The 19928-nt window shown below is 41.9% G+C and overlaps 1 long non-coding RNA gene across 1 annotated transcript; it reads left to right on the top strand.

Annotated features, from left to right (window-relative positions):
• The first annotated feature begins 2848 nt into the window (after window positions 1–2848).
• LOC132692046 (uncharacterized) lies at window positions 2849–19278 on the top strand. Its single transcript, XR_009616143.2, has 4 exons — window positions 2849–2996; window positions 6680–6813; window positions 9940–10084; window positions 19111–19278. It is a non-coding gene; the product is annotated as an uncharacterized LOC132692046 (long non-coding RNA).
• Window positions 19279–19928: the final 650 nt, after the last annotated feature.

Below are 19928 nucleotides of genomic sequence, written 5' to 3'. Positions count from 1 at the left end.
AAAACTGCTTTTTTGCTATTTTAAAATTATAATGAAAACATATTTAAATATTCTCCAAATTGTTAGTCTTATGTGTGCCAACATCCAGCAGTGGTCTGTGCCAGCTCTGGAAATTTGTCTCATTAAGGACATTCGAAGCATCATTTCTACAGAATGGAGGAAGTGAGAACCCACTGAAAAGGCCAAGAGGAGGCCTTGAAGAAGTAAGGCCAGGAGGTGAAAGTTGGAGCTCCTTGTACTTTGCTGTGGGAGAATCCACTCTTCTTATCTGAGGAGATAGAGTCCAAAGAGAAATTTAACGTTTGGGTTTCTTCTCATGGAGTACAACTCGGTCCACTGTCAGGCAATGGAAGCATATCAGTGGCTGTTTATTTGATAGTTCTGTATTTATTTTGAGTTTTAACTCAGGCATATTAAACTGAAAGCCTTTGGTTGTGGAGTTCTTCTCTAGGCACAGTAATCAAAATAAGAGGCCTTTGGGACTCAAAGCAAAGGTCTTCTTGGACTTTACTGGAAGTATGGTATTTCCTAAAGTGGGCCTTGGAATGTTCATAAGTGTTCCATGAAAATAGGTATCTGGTAACTAAGCAATTGCTGCCACAGGTTTCTCCACTGCAGAACTTTCCAGAGTGCATTTTGAATCAACAAAAGAGTCCTTTTTTAAATGTTGCTAATATTGCCATAGGTATTAAAATTGACCTCTTTTTTGTTTTTCACACAGCATTTTGTGGGACCTGTGTTCTGGGAAGCACACATTGGGAAAGGCTGGTCCTGCAGAACTGTGATATTGTGAATTACAATACGAAAAACATACTTGGTCTGCATCCCTATTTCTGGCACAGAGATCCTAAAACCCTTGGAATTACTAAGTGATAAGAGCAATAAAAGTGTGTTGACATGCATAACAAACCCCTTTCAACCTCACCTAAGTTTATGTTACTGGGGTGACTTTTGGAAAGTACCTAAGGCTGGGTGCTGGTTGCCAAGGGGATCAACCAGTTGATTAGAGTGTTGAAACTTTCTGTTCCATCACACTGACCTCCGGAGATGGGAGAGGAGCTGGAGATTGAATTCATCACCAATGGCCCAAGATTTAAATCAATCATGTCTGTATAATGAAACCCCTGTAAAACCCCCAAAAAGATGGGGTTTGGAGTTTCTGGGTTGCTGAACACGTGCAGGTGGTAAGAGAGAGGTGTGTTCACAGAGCATGGAATTTCCACCCTTTCCCCCACACCTTCCCCTATGCATCTTTCCCTCTGGCTGCTCCTGAGTTATATCCTTTTATAATAAACCAGTGATAGAGTAAGTAAAGTGTTTCTCTGAGTGCTGTGAGCTGCTCTAACAAATTAGCTGAACCCAAGGAGGGGATCGTGGGAAGCTTTGATCTATAGCTGGTGGATCGGAAGGAAGCACAGGTGACAACCTGGACCTGGATTTGGCATCTCAGGTGTGTGGGTGGGGGAGGGAGGAAGGAACTTTATAGGACCGAACCCTGAGCGGGTGGGATCTGATGTGACCTCCACACAGATAGTGTCGGAATGGAATGGAATGGAATGGAATGGAATGGAATGGAATGGAATGGAATTGTAGAACCCAACTGGTGTTGGAGAATTGCTTGGTGGTAGGGAGAAAACCCATACATTGGAATTGTTGTCAGAATTAAAGGAATCATTCTTACTGCCATTTCTTTGCTTCTTGCCCATGTTTTACATGATCGCTACAGGTTATCAGCGGCTCAGTTGCTGTCCAATGCCCTTAACACTTTTTGTAATACAGTAGGTTTAAATAACATTTATTGTTTTTTTTTTTCTTATTAGGAAAGCAATATGATCTTGTTGAAGAAAAATTGGAAAACACAGACCAGCAAAAAGAGTAAAATAAAACACCCATGATCCCACCATCTGGGAGTAATCGCTGTTAACAATTTCTAGGTATCAATTCAGCCCTCTTCTTATTATAAATATACACATTTATTTACTATAAGAAGACTATTCAGTATATGCTTTTTAAAACCTGATTTATAAATTTAACAGTCTACCACAAACTTCTTCCCATGCCAATAAGTGTTTGTCCACAGTATAATTTTTAAAGGTTAAACAAATTCCATCTTTGTAATTGCATAAATGTAATATTAAAATGCAGATCTGAACTATTGGCACAGACTTTGTAAGTTCAGGGAATACATAAACGCCTTCATTTTATCTCTCCTGTGTTGCATTTTAGTGCAATTTTTAAGGAAGGATTTGGTCAGCTTTTCCTAATCCCTTCACAGCTGCATTTTGACTATTTAGATATAGTCACAGCTGATCAAGGTTATGTGTGTCACTAACATATTTGCCTATAATGTAGTTCTTAGATGAATCCTGAAAAATGACTATAATTTCTAGAGACACCTGTTAGCAATTTACGGATATTTATTTATGCATTGATTGTCATCTCATTGCATACTCTGGACTACCAATGGTAGTTAGCAACAGAAAAGCAAAGTTTAAGTTAGGGAATGGGAAAAATGCAAACTTTCTTCTAGGAAAGGAATTTGTCTTTTGAATTGAAATCTATAGAGAAATCACCATCTTTTCCAAAGATGATGCTACCTAAGTATTTCCATGTGCCACCCAAAACCTTACGTGTAATTATGTTCATATTTCAAAGGCCCTCGGAGATCAAAAGGGATGAGGACTGCATTCTGCTGGCGGAGCCACTGTTTTCAGGAAGGAAAGGATATGTCGGTGAAAGGGATAGCCTTTTTCAACAACTCCAGTAAGGCCCCTCCCCACCATGTCCTCATGTCTCCTTTCTGACTGCCTCAACACCACCCAAAGAAGTCATAGTACAGCAAAGTTTTCTGTGAGCTTAACTATCCCACACCTGAGTTCCCTGTCTGACTATGATGAGAAGGACTGCTTCTCTGGTGAAATAAGAAACTCTTTTAAATCTGAGGACCAAGTGGGTCACTGACTTGAAGATCCTGAATGCTAGAGGTTTACTCCAAAGTAAGAATCAAAATTATGAACACAATTAGGGATACTTTGAAATTAAATTCAAAGATGGAAGTGTAGATCTTTATTTTAAAATATATGGCAATAGGGAAATTATTGTTTCTAAACCATAAGAAATTTTTTTTAATGTTCATTTTTCATTTTTGAGAGAAAGAGAGAGAGAGAGACAGCACGAGTAGGGGAGGGGAAGAGAGAAGGGGGACAGAGGGTCCAAAGTGGGTTCTGTGCTGACAGCAGAGTGTGGAACGTAGGGCTCCAACTCACGTATTGTGAGATCATGACCTGAGCCTTAGTGGGACACTCAACCGACTGAGTCACCCAAGCGCCCCTGAACCATAAACATTTCTAATCAAGTATAAGAATAAGCACAAACTAATAAGAGAATTAAAGATCACACCCTTGGTTTATTGATCACATACAAGTATTCGCTTTCAATTTGCCAAATCACTCAGGCCATTTCTAAGGATATTTCTATGGACCTAGAAAATAGATTTGTGTTTCTGCCAAGGAGGGCTTTTATTACCAATAAATAAACTACATACACATGCACATGTGCACATGGACACAAGCTTCCATCTAGTTTCATAAATAACATTTCAAGAGCAGTAAACACTATTGTATATTAGTGTTTATATATTATATAACATATATAAGATACTATTGTATATTAGTTCTAGAAACTTTTTCAATTTAAAATGAAGCCAGGTTGGGGCACCTGGGTGGCTCAGTCGGTTAAGCATCTGACTTCAGCTCAGGTCACCATCTCGCAGTCTGTGAGTTCGAGCCCCGCGTCGGGCTCTGGGCTGATGGCTCAGAGCCTGGAGCCTGCTTCCGATTCTGTGTCTCCCTCTCTCTCTGCCCCTCCCCTGTTCATGCTCTGTCTCTCTCTGTCCCAAAAATAAATAAACATTAAAATGAAGCCAGGAGCAAAGTCCCAAAGAATCTTTAATTAATGCTCAAAAAATAATTGTTGATTGAAACTCTGTTCAGTCAACATGCCTCTAAGAAAGAAAATATATATTTGCTGACATAGAAATATATTTCTATTTTCACTTAAAATGACTCATCTTACTTGCCTGTGCTTAGTTTTTCTCTTGTCTTTTCTCTACACACACACACGCACACACACACACACACACACACACACACCACACACAATTAGATAATAAGTACTCAAAAGATATTTCTTGAACCAATGATCCTTAGAATTGGAAAGTATATGTAGATGACCTGAGCAGAATTATTTGTTAAGTCAAGACACTCAAGGGAGACAAAACTCTTAATGAAATGTATATATTTTGAGAGACTTTTAGATCGGAAAATGACCTAACAGATCTTTCCATCCAACCCCTTTATTTTACTGATAAAGGGACTCCCACCCTGGGAAGTGAGGTCCAGCCATCCAAGGCCAGAGAGCCATCTGTTGGCAAAGCTGATCCTCAAAGACTCCAGGACTCCCAGGTCTCCCGATACTTAGGCCAAATACTTTTCACTCCTACTGTATCATTTCTCACCTGGTGTGTACTTAATGAAATCTACACATGTAATAATAATATACATACATGTTTATAAACTATACACTGGCATTTATTGGAAGTTATGCTACTCATAAATCAATTCCTCACAGAAACCTTCACCTATCCCTCAGACTTGTCAAAGCCCCCATTCACTCTCATAGACTAATGTCCCGCTCATTCAAAGCACTAACTCCAGGCATAATCTTACGTTTTCTTGTGTGATCACAAGACTGTTAACTCTGTGAGGGTAGGAAATACATCTATTTTTGCTCACTGTCATATCCCAAGCATCTAGCACAGCATCTGGCACTAAACAGATGCTTAGTTAAGGGGCACCTGGATGGCTCAGTCGGTTAAGCATCCGACTTTGGCTCAGGACATGATCTCACCCTCTGTGGGTTTGAGCCCTGCGTCGGGCTCTGTGCTGACAGCTCAGAGCCTGGAGCCTGCTTCAGATTCTGTGTCTCCGTCTCTCCCTGCCCCTCCCCTGCTTGCACTCTGTCTCTCAAAAATAAATAAATAAATGTTAAAAAAAAAAAAACAACAGATGTTTAATTATATATTGAGTGAATGGTGATCATTGGTGCTAATGACTGAAAAAAATGGGGAGTTAGTGTACATATGCATGTCTGTGTGTGTGTATACACACACACACACACACACACACACACACACACACACCATTATATATCTACCTATATGTATATAATTTATTATAGGAATTGGGTGACATTGTGGAGGTCGAGAAGAGAGATGTGAGATGAAGAACCAGGAAAGCCAGGGATATGATTTTGTCCAAATCCAAAGGCCTGAGAACCAGGAGCACCAGTGTCAGGCAGGAGAAAATGGAGGTCCTACCTCAGGCAAAACAAACAAATTCATCCTTTTGTTGTTGTTGTTGTTGTTGTTGTTGTTGTTGTTGTTGTATTTAGGTCCTCAACACATTGGATGGTGCCCACCCACATTGGTGAGGATGATCTTCTTTACTTAGTCTATGGATTCAAACGATAACCTCTTCTGGAAACATCCTCACAGACACACCCTGAAATAATGTTTTACCAGCTCTCTGGGCATCCTTTAGTCCAGTCAAGATAACACATAAAACAAACCATGATCATGATGTATGTCAACACTGGGGGTGCTTCTAACTCCCTTGTCATTCATGGGCCACTTAAAACTGTTCTTTTATTTTAAGTTAATCCATTTATTTTGAGAGAGAGGCAGAGAGAAAGGGAGAGAGAATTCCAAGCAGGCTCTATGCTGTCAGCGCAGAGCCCAGTGCAGGGCTCAGTCTCATGAACCGTGAGATCATGACCTGAAGTAAAATCAAGACCCAGATGCTCAACTGACTGAGCCACCCAGGTGCCCCAAAACTGTTCTTAATATTTCATATGTATAGGAACCTCATGTTATTTTGTCTGTGGTTATATTTCCTGTCCTTCAAGGCACAATCAAGCCCATTTGCCTCAAGTTATGCTTTTGTGGATTTTCCTTTCACCACATTCTGGCCCACTTTTTGATGTGTGAGAATTCCACAGGAGACCTTATTCAAGATGGCAGACCAAAGCACACACATGGAGCTCCACTCTCCCTTCAGATACCATTAATATTGTCATAAAGTAACCTAAAATTAAAAATAAAATCTCAGCAATAAAAAAACAAATGCAAGGGATCCATCAGCAGATAAGAGAGCTCAACCCATTTCTGGAATTTGTGGGAAAGGATGAAGACTGTGACCATGAGGCTGAGAGGAAGCAGCAGCTGCCTAGAACATAAAAGGTGAGAGAGCTGTAGCTATGGGAAGGGACTGGCAATGACAGACATCACAGCACAAGGAAGAGAAGTGAGGTAGAGAACAGAAGGACTAATATTTAGAAGAGTTCTGTCATCTCCCTCTCCAACTTTTGCTTGCAGAACTGCTTCAGCCTGGCCATTACTCTAAGACACAGAAATTGGAGGATTGTTCCCCCAGCAAACTCTCTGGGAAGAACTGGGGTAGCCACTATGGTCTTGGACTCCAGAATAAAACCCTGCTAATTTTGGCATTTAGGATGCTGCTAACATACAGCTAAGAAGGATACCTGCTGAGCAACAAGCCCATTGCTAACACTCAGAGGGTGTTAGGCTTCTAATTGGCCTTTTTATTGCCTTTTTTGTCAGGATGAATGGAGAATAAGAGGTCAACATTCATTGGAGAAAAGCAAGCACCATGATGGAGAGAGCCCAAGATTAAAAATCCACAGCAACAACAATGAAAACCCAGAAAAATCTATAGCAGGAAAACATTAAACAAGGTATTTAAATTTTTTTCAGAAAAAAAAAGATATTTTGGAAAATAAAAGGTATTTCAGATTCACTTTGCGATAATCTACATGAAAAAAGATACATGTTCTTAAAATAAAAGTATATCCATAAAATAAGAATAGGATCCTAGTGAAGAAAAACAATCAAGAAACAATAGGTCTTGAGGGGCGCCTGGGTGGCTCAGTCTGTTAAGCGTCCGACTTCGGCTCAGGTCATGATCTCATGGTCTGTGAGTTCGAGCCCCGCGTCGGGCTCTGTGCTGACATCTCAGAGCCTGGAGCCTGCTTCCGATTGTGTGCCTCTATCTCTCTCTCCCTTCCCCACTCATGTTCTGTCTCTTTCTCTCTCTCAAAAATAAATAAACATTAAAAAAAAAAAAGAAATTTATGGTCCAAATAAAAAGTACGCTAAAATCAAATTGTGTAATTTTGATTACACAAAAGGAGAACCCATTTGAAGTTGACTCTAGAAACATTTCCCTCCAAGGGATGAGGTTGTTGTGATGTTAGAACCACAGAGTCACTTGGCTCTGGATGGATACTTTCTATGTAGTTATGATAACGTTAATGCTGTTTATCGGTTTGGAACATTTAGAATCAACCTGTGTGCAAATCACAGCAGACTTGATTCTGTTTAAGGAACGCAGTGTGAACGCCATCAACCTTGACATTGTACAAATAGAGGTTCTGGTTACAAGGCCAGGAGGAGAAGCTGAGGGCAAAATGAAGGAAACAAGAATCATGAAATTGCTACCCTGGGCGGAGGCAGGAAGGGGATGTGGGAGCCGTAGAAGTTAGCTACGTCATCTATCACAGGGCGGAATCAATAAAAGAGGTCTAGAATCGATAAATCAAGAAAGAGAAGTAGAAGCTAATTATTTAGAGCTGCAGAGATGGCAACAAAAAGAAAAACAATAGCAGATGACAATGGGTGCCTCAGGGCAGCCCAACCGAGAAAAGGGAGAGCAGAAGGGATTGTTGTTTTGCAAGAAGTCTTCTGTACTATTTGTTAATTAATCACAGGAACGTCACCTTTATGAAAAATTTAAACAATCATATTTGTAAACAAAATCTCAAACAAAAACGAAAGGCTGCATGAGCTACGTAAAAGATGCAAGTTAGACAGAGGGCACTGTAGTAATCCTATTTACAACAGAAATTCAAGATTACTATCCAGCCTCCTTCTCCTGCCTACGGCCTCAGTAAGGCCTCCCGAGATTTGTGTTTGGGGGTCAACATTCAGCACCGCGCACACAGCTGGCCTGGCGACTGGGGAAGAATGCTGGAGGACAAGTCAAGTATCATGTGGTAATAACCTCTGACCCCTAATCAATAGCACAGGGCATTTCTCCAACTTGCCTGGCTTCTCAGGCCATCTGCCTTTTGGCCACTCACATGTAGTCAGCTCCCATCAAACAGCGGCTTGGCCACTATGTGAAGGAACCCGGAGGGAGGAGACTGTTCTGCCAGTGACCCCAATTCTATTAGAGTGTCACCACACACTGCAGGTGATTAAGGCTTGTGTTGGAACTGTCCCAGGTTTTTTTATTGCCTCGTAATTTCCTGGCAGCTGTGCTCCAAGGCTAGATGAAATCTTGACTCTTACCAGAAGCCACTCTCAATAAACATTTGCTGAATAAATGCTTGCATACATGAATGAATGATTAGAAGCCAGAGGAAAAAGCCTCCAAGAGAGGCTTGGGGCGAGCAGGACAGCAAGCGGGTACTCGGGATCTTTGCAGGTGGGGGAGAGGGGTGGGCATGCCAGGCGGCATGTGGGGGATGTGGGGGCGAGAGCAGGCCACGGACAGCTGGCTTTTCCTATTAGCTTTCTCTTTGTGCCGTTTGCTCTGAACTCTTCTTTCTCTCCTGCCTTGTGCCACTCGGCCCCGGGACCTGGGCTTTCATGTGTCCTCCTGGCCACCCTTCGGTTCTGTTCAGCATCTGCAATGCACATCCTATGCACATAATTCTAATACTTGGCTTCTCCACATTCACAGAATGTTCCTATCATTTCCCTTCTTGCGTTTCTTCCTGCATAGTGTCTAGCCTTTTTTAGGAATTACAACAGAGGGAGGACAGGTTACCCCCTACACACCACTCGCCCCCCAGCTGACTCTTTCATGCTAGATGTACCTCATTGAGCTGTTCTGCATTTGGGAGCTTTCTCTCCCTCCCTCCCCCAGTAAGCAACTCTGAATAAGACTTTTTCAGCAGTAGCTCCAAGCCTCAAGGATAATCACCACAGGCAGTCGTGCAACCTGGGAAGGACCTCCTGTTCTTCAGTATTTAAAAGCCGGGAAAATGGATACACCATAATAGACTGTTCTTGTCACTCTCCACAGCCATTGCATCAAGGCAATAATACTTTTTTTTTTAAATTTTAATGTTTATTTATTTTTTAGAGAGAGAAGGAGAGAGACAGAGTGCAAGCAAGGTTAAGGACAGAGAGACAGGTTAAGCAAGCAAAGTTAAGGACAGGGAGACACAGAATCCAAAGCAGGTTCCAGGCTTCGAGCTATCAGCGTAGAGCCCGACATGGGGCTCGAGCCCACGAACCGTGAGGACGCTTAACTGAGCCACAGGCACCCCAAGGCAGTAATTCTAAAGAATTTTTCATGAGAAAAAAATAAATAACCTTTTTTTAAAATTTTTTTTACCATTCCAAACCAAAGTCCTGTAATGCTTCTCTTCTAAAAGCACAAAAATGGAGTTGAAACCATACTTTTCAAGGGAACTTCTAGTTGTCATTCCCTATAGGGAACGCGAAGTAACAAAACATTGTCCCTGTAAAAAATTTAAATAACTTGGCCCATGTATAAATAAAGCAAGGCATCACAATTTTAGAAACTAAGAGCCTATGAAACTGCAATTTCAGGAGCTCCAACACAGCTCAGTAATTTTATTATAGAATTTGCATTCTGACCTGCAGTACCAATTTGAACAAAATTTAAAGTATCTCCAAAGGGTGTGTGTTGTGGGGGACAAATGAAAGTATCAAATAGCGCTCAGTCGTAGTAGTCACACAATCTGGTGTAAAACAGAGATCAAGTGCAGTAAGTATATGCCTTAGCCCTAGTTTTAAAGTGGTACCCACTGATATTGTATTCAATTTAGGACAACTGGGATACTGCCATCAGTTTAAGAAGCCTTTCTAAGAAAACCGCCGGAAGCATCAGCCCTCTCTGATGGGAAGGCAACATGGGCAAGCAGTGGAAACAAGCGGTGGAGACTGGGTTCCAGGCACAGCTAGGACACTAAGGTGCCACGCAGCCTTGGACAACTCACCCAACCTCCCAGGCCAGAGTTTTCTTTATTGAGGGAGGAAAGTTCATATTGGGCTACATTTATTTTATTTTATTTTATTTTTATTCTATTTTATATTTTATCTTACTGTAGTTTTGTTTTTAAGTGAGCTCTCTATGCCCCCCCATGACCCCAAGATCAAGAGTCATATGCTCTACCGACTGAGCCAGCCAGACACCCCAATATTGGGCTAGATCTTAACCTTTCGTTGGTCACAGATGGTTTTGAGAATGGGGTGGGCCCATCCACCCACAGGGAAAATATACCTCGCTACATACACAAAACATTTTACATGCAGTTTTAGGGGCTCATCGCACCCCCAACCTCTCCATCCCCCTGCCCCATGCACATGGATGTATGAGGGCATGTGGGCTAGATGTTCTCCCTGGTTCTTCAAGTTCTCTCCTTCTTGAGGCTGCTGGGCTGCCTCCCCTTAGCTATTCACCAGGCTGGGCCACATCCTCCACTCTTAGAACCCCCTATTGTAGTCTTACAGTCAATAAATGCCCTTGATGAAAGATTATGGAATTTCACATCTGTAAATATTAACCTGCCTTCCTGAATCCTCTGTGTTGCTACTGAACACTATTCTGAAGAGGTAGAATATAAGAATCCCAAGGAAAGGAAGCTCAGATCTCACATTCAGACTCAGGGTGAGCCTTCCCTATGGAAAGAGCAAATCATGTTCAACTGTGAAAAGATAAAAATCATATTTAGAATAGCAGTTTCTGAAATATCAGATCATTATCAGCTTATTCCACCAAAAGATCATTAAATCTTTAGGTAAATTCATTGTTTTTTTTTTCAGACCAATGTACACTGAGTGTCTATCGTGCTCCGAGCCTCGGGTAGTGCGGGAGAGACTAACATAAGTGAGATACAGTCCTGCATTCAAACAGCAGCTAGTCCAGTGGAAGAATAGGAAGAGAAAATTGCACTAGGAACATGCATCACTTTAAATGGAAATAAGCTGAGGGTGCTATGGTAGCATAATGGCAGAGGGATGGGGTTCCACCACTGCCCAGGACAGTGGCTGTCATGGGTGAGGACAACAAATTTTCCAGAGTGACTAGAGCTTAGGGCCTGCGAGGGGACAGGCTAGCAGGTGGGAGCAGTCAGACTATGCTCTGCAAGTAGGTGGCACTTCTCTGATCTCATTATTATACATGCCATATATGGTGATGAAAACTTACCAGAGGATTTTCATCAGAGTAGAGTGATAACCCTGGAATTTTAGCAAGCGCATGTAGTGGATGGGTTAAAGATGGGGGAACCTGAGGCAGCTTAGTTAATGCTCTTTACACACATCTCTCTTTGGATGCTCTCCTGATGAAAGTTTCATTCGCCTAAGCCCCATGCTTATATGCCGGTTTTTGGTAAACATTTCTCCTTGCTCAATAGGTCATCAAGGTTTGCTGGGAGATGTTTGACCCCATGTTCCTCCATCATGATTTTGTTTTTAACCTCAGTTTGAACAAGAAATCACTTATATGGGCTCTTATACCCTGCATATGTGACCACAGATATGCTTTAACTGAGAAATACCACACCTAACTAGAAAGAGCTCACAAATCTATTGTGAATGTACTTGCTGTTGGTACTAATTTGCAGTCTTTGAAACGGTGAGCATGGGTGCTGGCAATGCCACCATATTGGTTCAAATGTCTTAACATTTTCTTTTAGAATGCAAGCATTTACAGTTTTGTATGTTCAGAATTATGAATGATATTCATATGTTACCACCAAGATGCTTTAGCTTGCCTCCCTCTACTCATGCTTTAATTCTAGAAACATTTTCTGGGCCCCTACCATATTCTCAGATAATGTTCAATGTTCTGTTGTGTAAGACAGAGAAGGTCCCCGATCAGGTGGTGATCTCTGGCGTTGTGATGGAGAGTGCCTCGGGCGAGCAAGGATCCAAGGAGGTAATACCCAAGCAGGAGCCATTGTGCAAACAGCAGGGAGAGGAGCACTGGAGGGAGGGAGAATTAGTGGCTGGTGCAGAGGTACTCAGACGGGTAAGAACTTGGTGTGTCTGAGAATTTGGATTGGGGTGGGAGGAGGTCAGACAGGAGAGGTAAGCCAGAACCAGAGAGCATGGGACACCAAATCTCAAACCTAAGACCCAATGCCTCTTTAAAAAAGAATTGTAGTGCCCCTCCTGTGGCTCAAAAAGGAAATTCCTTTCTATGTTAATTTCACCTTCACTGTTTTAAAATTTAAAAACATATTAAGACTACAAAAGCTATCAAATTTCCCTAGGAACAATAAGAATGGTATTAAACCATGAATTCCTGCCCCTAGTTTGTAGGTGGCCAATGAATTGATGGACCTCATCTGCAATTTTTCCCATGAGAAGAGTGAGACCTCTCCTCCATGGCCCATGTTGATTATTACTTATTTTGTTGTAAGATTGCCATGGTAACCATAGTCTATCATTGGGAAATAATTTTTGCTTCGTATAGAAGTTCCCTCATCTCATCTCTCAACAGATGAGTATCATTAGTTCAAAATTTTTGCTCGTAAGTCCAAACTGGTATCATCAATCAACCATTAATTCCTGTTAAAGGAGTAATTTTAAAAAGCAATTTATAATAAAGTGCTTTGTATTTCAACACATAAATGTTTAGGCACAACTCCGCTGGAAGACAGAAGTAAGCAGATAACGGCCCACTTAGGCAGAATCAACGTGCATGTGAAGGGATGTTGCAGTAATGATTCAAACATGGTCAGTGGCTCCTTCAGCAGTGAGGAGATTTTCCGAAATGGTGAACATTTCTAGATAAAATTTGGAACAAAACACAGCACATCCTTTTCTATTTTGTACTTAATATGTAATATCAAGTCTGGATTCAGGCTCAGGTAATGATCAACAGGCAGAATGAAGGCTCATCCTGGGACGCCTGGGGGGCTGAATCAGTTAAGGGTGGGACTCTTGGTTTCAGTTCAGGTCATTGATCTCCTGGTTCCTGAGTTTAAGCCTTGTGTCGGGCTCCATACTGGCAGTGCAGAGCCTGCTTGGGATTCTCTCTCCCTCCCCCGCTCATTCTCTCTCTCTTAAAATACATAAATAAGTTAGAAAGAAAGAAAGAAAGAAGGCTCATCCTGTAGCTGCAGGACATCTAGCATACTTACCCCGCCCACTAAATGCCAGTCGCAGCACCCCCTCCCAATCACTATGATAATCATAATCCCATAAAACTCTAATCACCCCCTAGGAATGAGAACCACTGAGGCAGTGCCTCATGAGCCACAGGAGGGTTTGGAATTGATGCTAAGCACCTGTGGGAACTCAGTGAAAGCTTTTGTGCTAGGAAGTGACATGAACTGATTTGCATTTTTATTTTATTTTTTTAATTTTTTTTAACGTTTATTTATTTTTGAGACAGAGAGAGACAGAGCATGAACAGGGGAGGGGCAGAGAGAGAGGGAGACACAGAATCTGAAACGGGCTCCAGGCTCTGAGCTGTCAGCACAGAGCCCAACACGGGGCTTGAACTCACGGACCGTGAGATCATGACCTGAGCCGAAGTCTGATGCTTAAGCGACTGAGCCATCCAGGCGCCCCCGATTTGCATTTTTAAAGGTTTTCCCTGGTGCCATGTGGAGAGTCAATTGTAGCAAGAGCAAGATTAGTGACCCGGGAGACCAACCAGAAAGTGATGGTTGTGGTCCAGGCAAGAGATGATGGTGCCTTAGGCTAGGAAGGAAGGAGCAGAGATGGAAAGAAGTGGAGAAAGATGTGTTTTGAGGGTAGAGGCAATGGGATCTACAGATGGGATGGATGTGGGATGAGAAAAGATTTGTGGCTTTAGCAACTGCGTGAATGATGGTGGTCTTTACCAAGGAGGGGAAGAGCATGTGGGGGTGTGGCATGGGATCAAGTTCAGTTTTGGCCATGTTAAGTTTGAGATGTCACCCATGTGGAGATGTCAAGCAGGCACTTGGATATCTGAGTTCCCAAGGGATGCCCCGGCTGGAGACACATCTGTGAGTCAATGGTATATAGAAGGTAATCAAAGCCATGGGATTGGAGAGTGGAAGAAGTCACCTTGGGAGGGAGGTGTATAAAGAGGAGAAGGACAGCTAGGACAGAGCCTTGGGGCCCTCCAACACCATTAAATGAGGCCTCTACTCTATTAATTATTCCATTAAGAGCAACACTGAAGTTTTTACATTAATTTTAATGGGAATATTTAATGATTAATGACACCAGTTTTGGCTTATGAACAAAAATTTTGGAACTAATTATACTCATTTATCAAAGCATGGAGATGTACTTCTTCATGAATTTCAAATTATTTCCCAATGCATAGAGTATGATTATCATAACAGTCTTGTGATACAAAAGTAGTAATTAATGTTTGGATTAAGGGCAGTCTACATAAGGGAGAACTTGGGCTTGCCTTCTCATGAAAAACTACAGATGAAGTCTATTAATCAATATTTATTGGCCCCCTACAGAATAGGCACTGAGGTTTTTCAGCTTAAAAATCACTTATATATTCTCTAAGGGAATTTGATGGATTCCTTTTTTTTTAATTTTAAAAATCTTCCTTTTTTATAGCTTTATTAAGATATAACTTTCATATCATGCAACTTTATCGTTTTTTAATTTGAAGGCAGTGAAGGTGAACTTTCAAATAGACACATATAGATTAAAAAATAAATCACCCTGGCAGCCTAACCAAACATAAGTATGGCAACTCCTGTTTATTGGGCACCAACTCAGGTACCGATATGACAAGCAGACTTGTCCCTCTTCTTCACACATCACTGAAGGGTGTGACTCTCATTTTACAGAGAGAAACCCAGGGTCAAAGGACTGGAGAACTTCACAAGGATCACCAGAGATCACCAAGGGCCAGAGTCTGGATATAGGTCTCTGACTTGGACCCTTTCTCTCTCCCTTACTTCCTCTTGCTCCAGTCTCCTGAAAGACAGAAGCTCCAGTCTGGAATATATATAGGAACCCTCCATCCATTTTAAAGATAGATCAGGACGCCTGGGTGGCTCAGTCAGTTAAGCATCTGACTCTTGACTTCTGCTCAGGGCATGATCTCAAAGTTCATGAGTTCAAGCCCCATTTGGGCTCTGTGCTTGAGATTCTCTCTCTTTCTGCCCCCCCCCCCCCGCCCCCACTCCACTGCTGCACCCCTGCTTGAACTTTCTCTCTCAAAATAAATAAATGAACTTAAAAAAAAAAAAAGGTTGATCAGTGTCACAACCTATTTGGATTGGTGTCTCAATCATTGAAATTTTAAAGCGTTTTACTGTCACATAGGGGCACCTGGGTGTTTCAGTTGATTAAGCGTCTGACTTTGGCTCAGGTCATGATCTCATGGCTCATGAGTTTGAGCCCCGTGTCAGGCTCTGTGCTGACAGCTCAGAGCCTGAAACCTGCTTTGGATTCTGTCTCCCTCTCTCCCTGCCCCTCTCCCACTCATTCTCTCTCTCTCTCTCTCTCTCTCTCTCTCTCTCTCTCAAAAATAAACACACGCAAAAAAATAAAGGCTCTTTACTGTCACATGAGGATTAGCTTTAGAGACATTTCTTAGTGGTGTTACAGTTAATGCCTTATGCTTAAGTAGAATTACATATCCTATAAAGGTTAAATGGGTTTATCTTGTCTCCTTCCTCTCAAAAGGACTATGCAAATTTAAATTTCTAAATATACTTAGTCAAGTGAGGGGATGGAGCTGGAAAATTGGTAGGAACATGAGTTAATGGATTTTACTAGATACGAGTGGGTTATTAATATACGATGACTGGTAACTGGTAGAATCTGCTGTGTATTTAGGCAGACACCCAGGGCACAGTGACTGCCAGTTCACCCAGTTAGGAATCATACGCTTCCAGAAGTAGAATAGGAGGCTTCCATGTCCTGACCAGAGGAGACAGAATTACACTACCAAAATAAATCCTTGCCTACACAGGGATAAACAAGAATTTGGAATGTTGGAACGACACAGAAAAAGAATGGCTAAGGTTGTGGGGAAGGCATACGCTGGATGTAAATTTCCAGTGGGGTGGCCTCTCAGCAGATGGAGGAGACTCTGGGTCAGAACTCTAGAGAAGCCCAAATCCTTTGGGATTAGTGACACTCTAAGGCAGGAGTTACGATTCTGAGACCGGGTTTGGCAAATATTCAAGGTAGAATAACGTAGGATGGAACCAGGAATAAAGACATTATTTTAATATTGGGAAACACAAGGGTAAGAGGTATCCTAATAAGTGGCTAGTCTATAAATTAAGGGTGGATTAAGGAGTAATGTAAATCAATATTTGTAAGTACTCTGAAAGCAGTTATTTAGTAAATAGAATAAAACTGGCAATAGTGTTACATCAAGAATCTTCTGTCAAGAATCTATAGGTAGGATTCTTGTTGGAAGCAGCAGGAGAAAATGGACAAGATTTATATTTTATTAACATTAGCTGTGCTATACACACTGGCCACTGCTTTTTTTTTCTTTAATGTTTATTATTGTTGTGGGGATTTAAAAAATTCTTACTGGGTTTCAAATCATCTACGATGTCCCAGAGATAAGAGTTCATTTATTAGGCCTGGGGCACATGGGTGGCTCCGTTGGTTAAGCATCTGACTTTGGCTCAGGTCATGATCTCACGGTTTGTGAGTTTGAGCCCCGTGTCGGGCTCTGTGCTGACAGCTCGGAGCCTGGAGCCTGCTTCGGATTCTGTGTCTCCCTCTCTCTCTGACCCTCCCCACTCATGCTATGTCTCTCTATATTTATTTTTAATTTTTTTTAACACTTATTTTTGAGAGAGAGAGAGAGAGACAGAGTATGAGCAAGGGAGGGGCAGAAAGAGAGGGAGAATCAGAATTTGAAGCAGGCTCCAGGCTCCAAGCTGTCAGCACAGAGCCCAATGCAGGGCTCGAACCCACTAACTGCGAGATCATGACCTGAGCCGAAGTCAGACCCTCAACTGACTGAGCTACCCAGGTGCCCCAAACATTAAAAATTAAAAAAAAAAAAAAAAAAAAAAAAGAGTTTATTAGGCCTGTATTGATGAAGCCCTCTAGGTCATCGTCACCATTGTACCCAAGCCACTATTAAGCGCTTACTGTGTGCCTGCTTCTGTGCCAAGTATTTAGTGCACATCACAGCATCACACAACCTGTGAGAGTGTGACTATTATTCTTCCATTTACAGATGATGAGACTGAAGCTCATACATTAATTCGCTTGCCTGAGATGACACAGCTGGAAGGTGACAGAGTCAGCATTAAAAAAAATGTCTATAATAATTCATGTGCCCAGATTCTTTATCACATCTGCAACATAACTATACATCCATGCAATGGAAATCCATGCAATGGAAATATGGTGGAGGTGAATTTATTCTTTTGTCTCCATCTGACCCAAGACTAGAGGAAAAAACAAAATTTTCTCTCATGTTCTCACAAAATATCTAGTCTTAAGGAATAACAGCAGCTTGATTTCAATTTGTTTTTTTTTTTTAACCTTTTAAAAACTTACTCTCCAAGGCTATCTTACTTTGATTTACTTGTCTTTGAGATCAAGGCAGGGGAGGGGGTAATTTACACATTGTCAGCTTTTCACAAAGTCTTCCTTAAAGCCATTCCTGAGCTTTTAAATATAACAGGACCCTGCCTTTTAAACTGCGAATTGCATCTCGGTGAGAATGTATTATGGCTTTTCAGTTGCTAGCATTGAGCTTCCAGATCTTCCGTGAAGAGATTTTCAGTTCCAGTGCTTGGAAACTGTAGGCCTGAGAATTCCCTCCAGCACCATCCTTGGGGACCACTGCCTTAAAAACCACTTAAGAATTGTGCGGATTTTAAAATTACAGTCAACAGACTCAATTAAAAAAAAAGAGTTTCCAGTAAACTGCCTACAATCCCAATTCTCCCAGAAAAAATAAGAAATGTGTATGCAACAAAGAAATCAATGCACATTGAGACCAAACAGCTCGTCTTCTGCGTTGGGTGAAACCTGAGTTTTGAGATCTAAATCTGGTACGGTAATGTGCCAGGCATTCGGCACCATCCCCTCTGAGAAGTCTTCCCTGAGTCTTCGGGTCCAGTTTATACTCCCTTCTGTGCCCTCTGCTGTCACAGCACAATGTTATTGTGTCACTTATCTTCCTTTCTCATTAGAGTGCAAGCTGCGCAGGTAGGGCGGGGGATTTATTCGCTTTTATCACTCAGCACAATGGTTGGCACAGGGTTGGTGCCGATAACTGCTTAACAAATGGAGCCAATCACCTTGATGCTAGTGACTAACCTTTAGACCTGAATTTCCTATAGCATGCCGAATATCTCTATGCCGGGTTGTCATAAGCACCTGGTTCAAGGATAAAGTAATTTAATCACCAACGGTTAGTACAGGTGACTTTCAGTTTCTTCCTTTTGTTTTCCTTAGACTTTAAAAATCTTTAGCGAACCAGTATTGTTTGGTTAAAAGAAAATTACCTATAGAAATGGTGTATCTTTAAAAAAGTCAGGTATGGGGCTCCTGGGTAGCTCAGTTGGTTAAGTGTCTGACTCTTGATTTCAGCTCAGGTCATGATCTCATGGTCCTGCGGAGCCTGCTTGGGATTCTCTCTCTCTCTCTCTCTGCTCTTCCCCCACTCCTGCGTACTTGCACTCTCTTTCTCAAAATAAATAAGCAAGCATTTTTTAAAAAGTCAAGTATGTTCAGGGTGCCTGGGTGGCCCAGTCGGTTGAGCGTCCGACTTCAGCCCAGGTCATGATCTCGTGGTCTGTGGGCTCGAGCCCCGCATCCGGCTCTGTGCTGAGAGCTCAGAGCCTGGAGCCTGCTTTGGATTCTGTGTCTCCCTCCCTCTGTCCCTCCCCCGCTCATGCTTGGTCTCTCTCTCTCTCTCTCTCTCTGTCAAAAATAAACATTAAAACATATAAAAATAAAATTTTAAAAATAAAAAAATAAATAAAAATTCAAGTATGTTCATACCGTATTGCTTAAACCACGTATTCTTGCAGGCTGACAAAAACTCAAACTACATGAAGCGAAAGAGCGGATTAGCCATAAAGATTCTGGTGTCGCAGGATAACCATTAACAGGAATGTGGCAGCGCTTGGTAAGTCCTACACCCTACAGTCTGGATGCCCTTAAAACTCTCTCTTACGTTCTCATCCCCAGCCCATAGAGCCAAAGAGGTGGTAGGGGCAATCCCAAGGTTTACCTTAGCTTCAGCCAGACACAGAAAAACTCTTCTAGTCTCAGCATTCCTACAGAACAGGTCCCTACAGAGACCACCTAATAGTGGCCAGAGGGACTGTTTGATAAATTCCACGGTAATCCTGTAGGTTGGAGGAATGTCTTCAGAAACTGGTGGGCAGATGCCGGGGTGGACCAAGCAACAGGTTATCTGTCACGTATACTTCTACTCAGACTGTTCTCTTGCCCAGAAGTTTCTCCAATTATGAAAATGCTTCCAACCTTCAAAGCTCAACCTTAAATACCACTTCCTCTGTAAAACCTTTATGGATCTCTTTACTCACTGAAGTCTGAACTGTATCTTCTTTCCTTTGTGCTTTTCCTTCTGCCTTATTTTATACTGTTTATATGTCTGCAAACTAACAACAGAAACATATATAATGGAATTAACTCTAAATTTTTAAGTCCTACCCGAATTGAAATTCTGATTCCCAGACTAACTAGCTAGGTGACTTTGGGCAAGTTATTTAGCTTCTGGGCTAGTTTCCTCATTTATAAGAAAAATGACAGGAGTTGAGGATAGAGTATCCTTTTATGTTCTTGTGTGGAAACTGCCTCACAGGGCTTGGCGTGGGAAGCC

This window comes from Panthera onca, chromosome B1 (assembly GCF_046562875.1).
Source record: "Panthera onca isolate mPanOnc1 chromosome B1, mPanOnc1 haplotype 2, whole genome shotgun sequence".
Taxonomy (NCBI): Eukaryota; Metazoa; Chordata; class Mammalia; order Carnivora; family Felidae; genus Panthera; species Panthera onca.
This window is presented reverse-complemented; position numbering and strand designations above follow the sequence as displayed.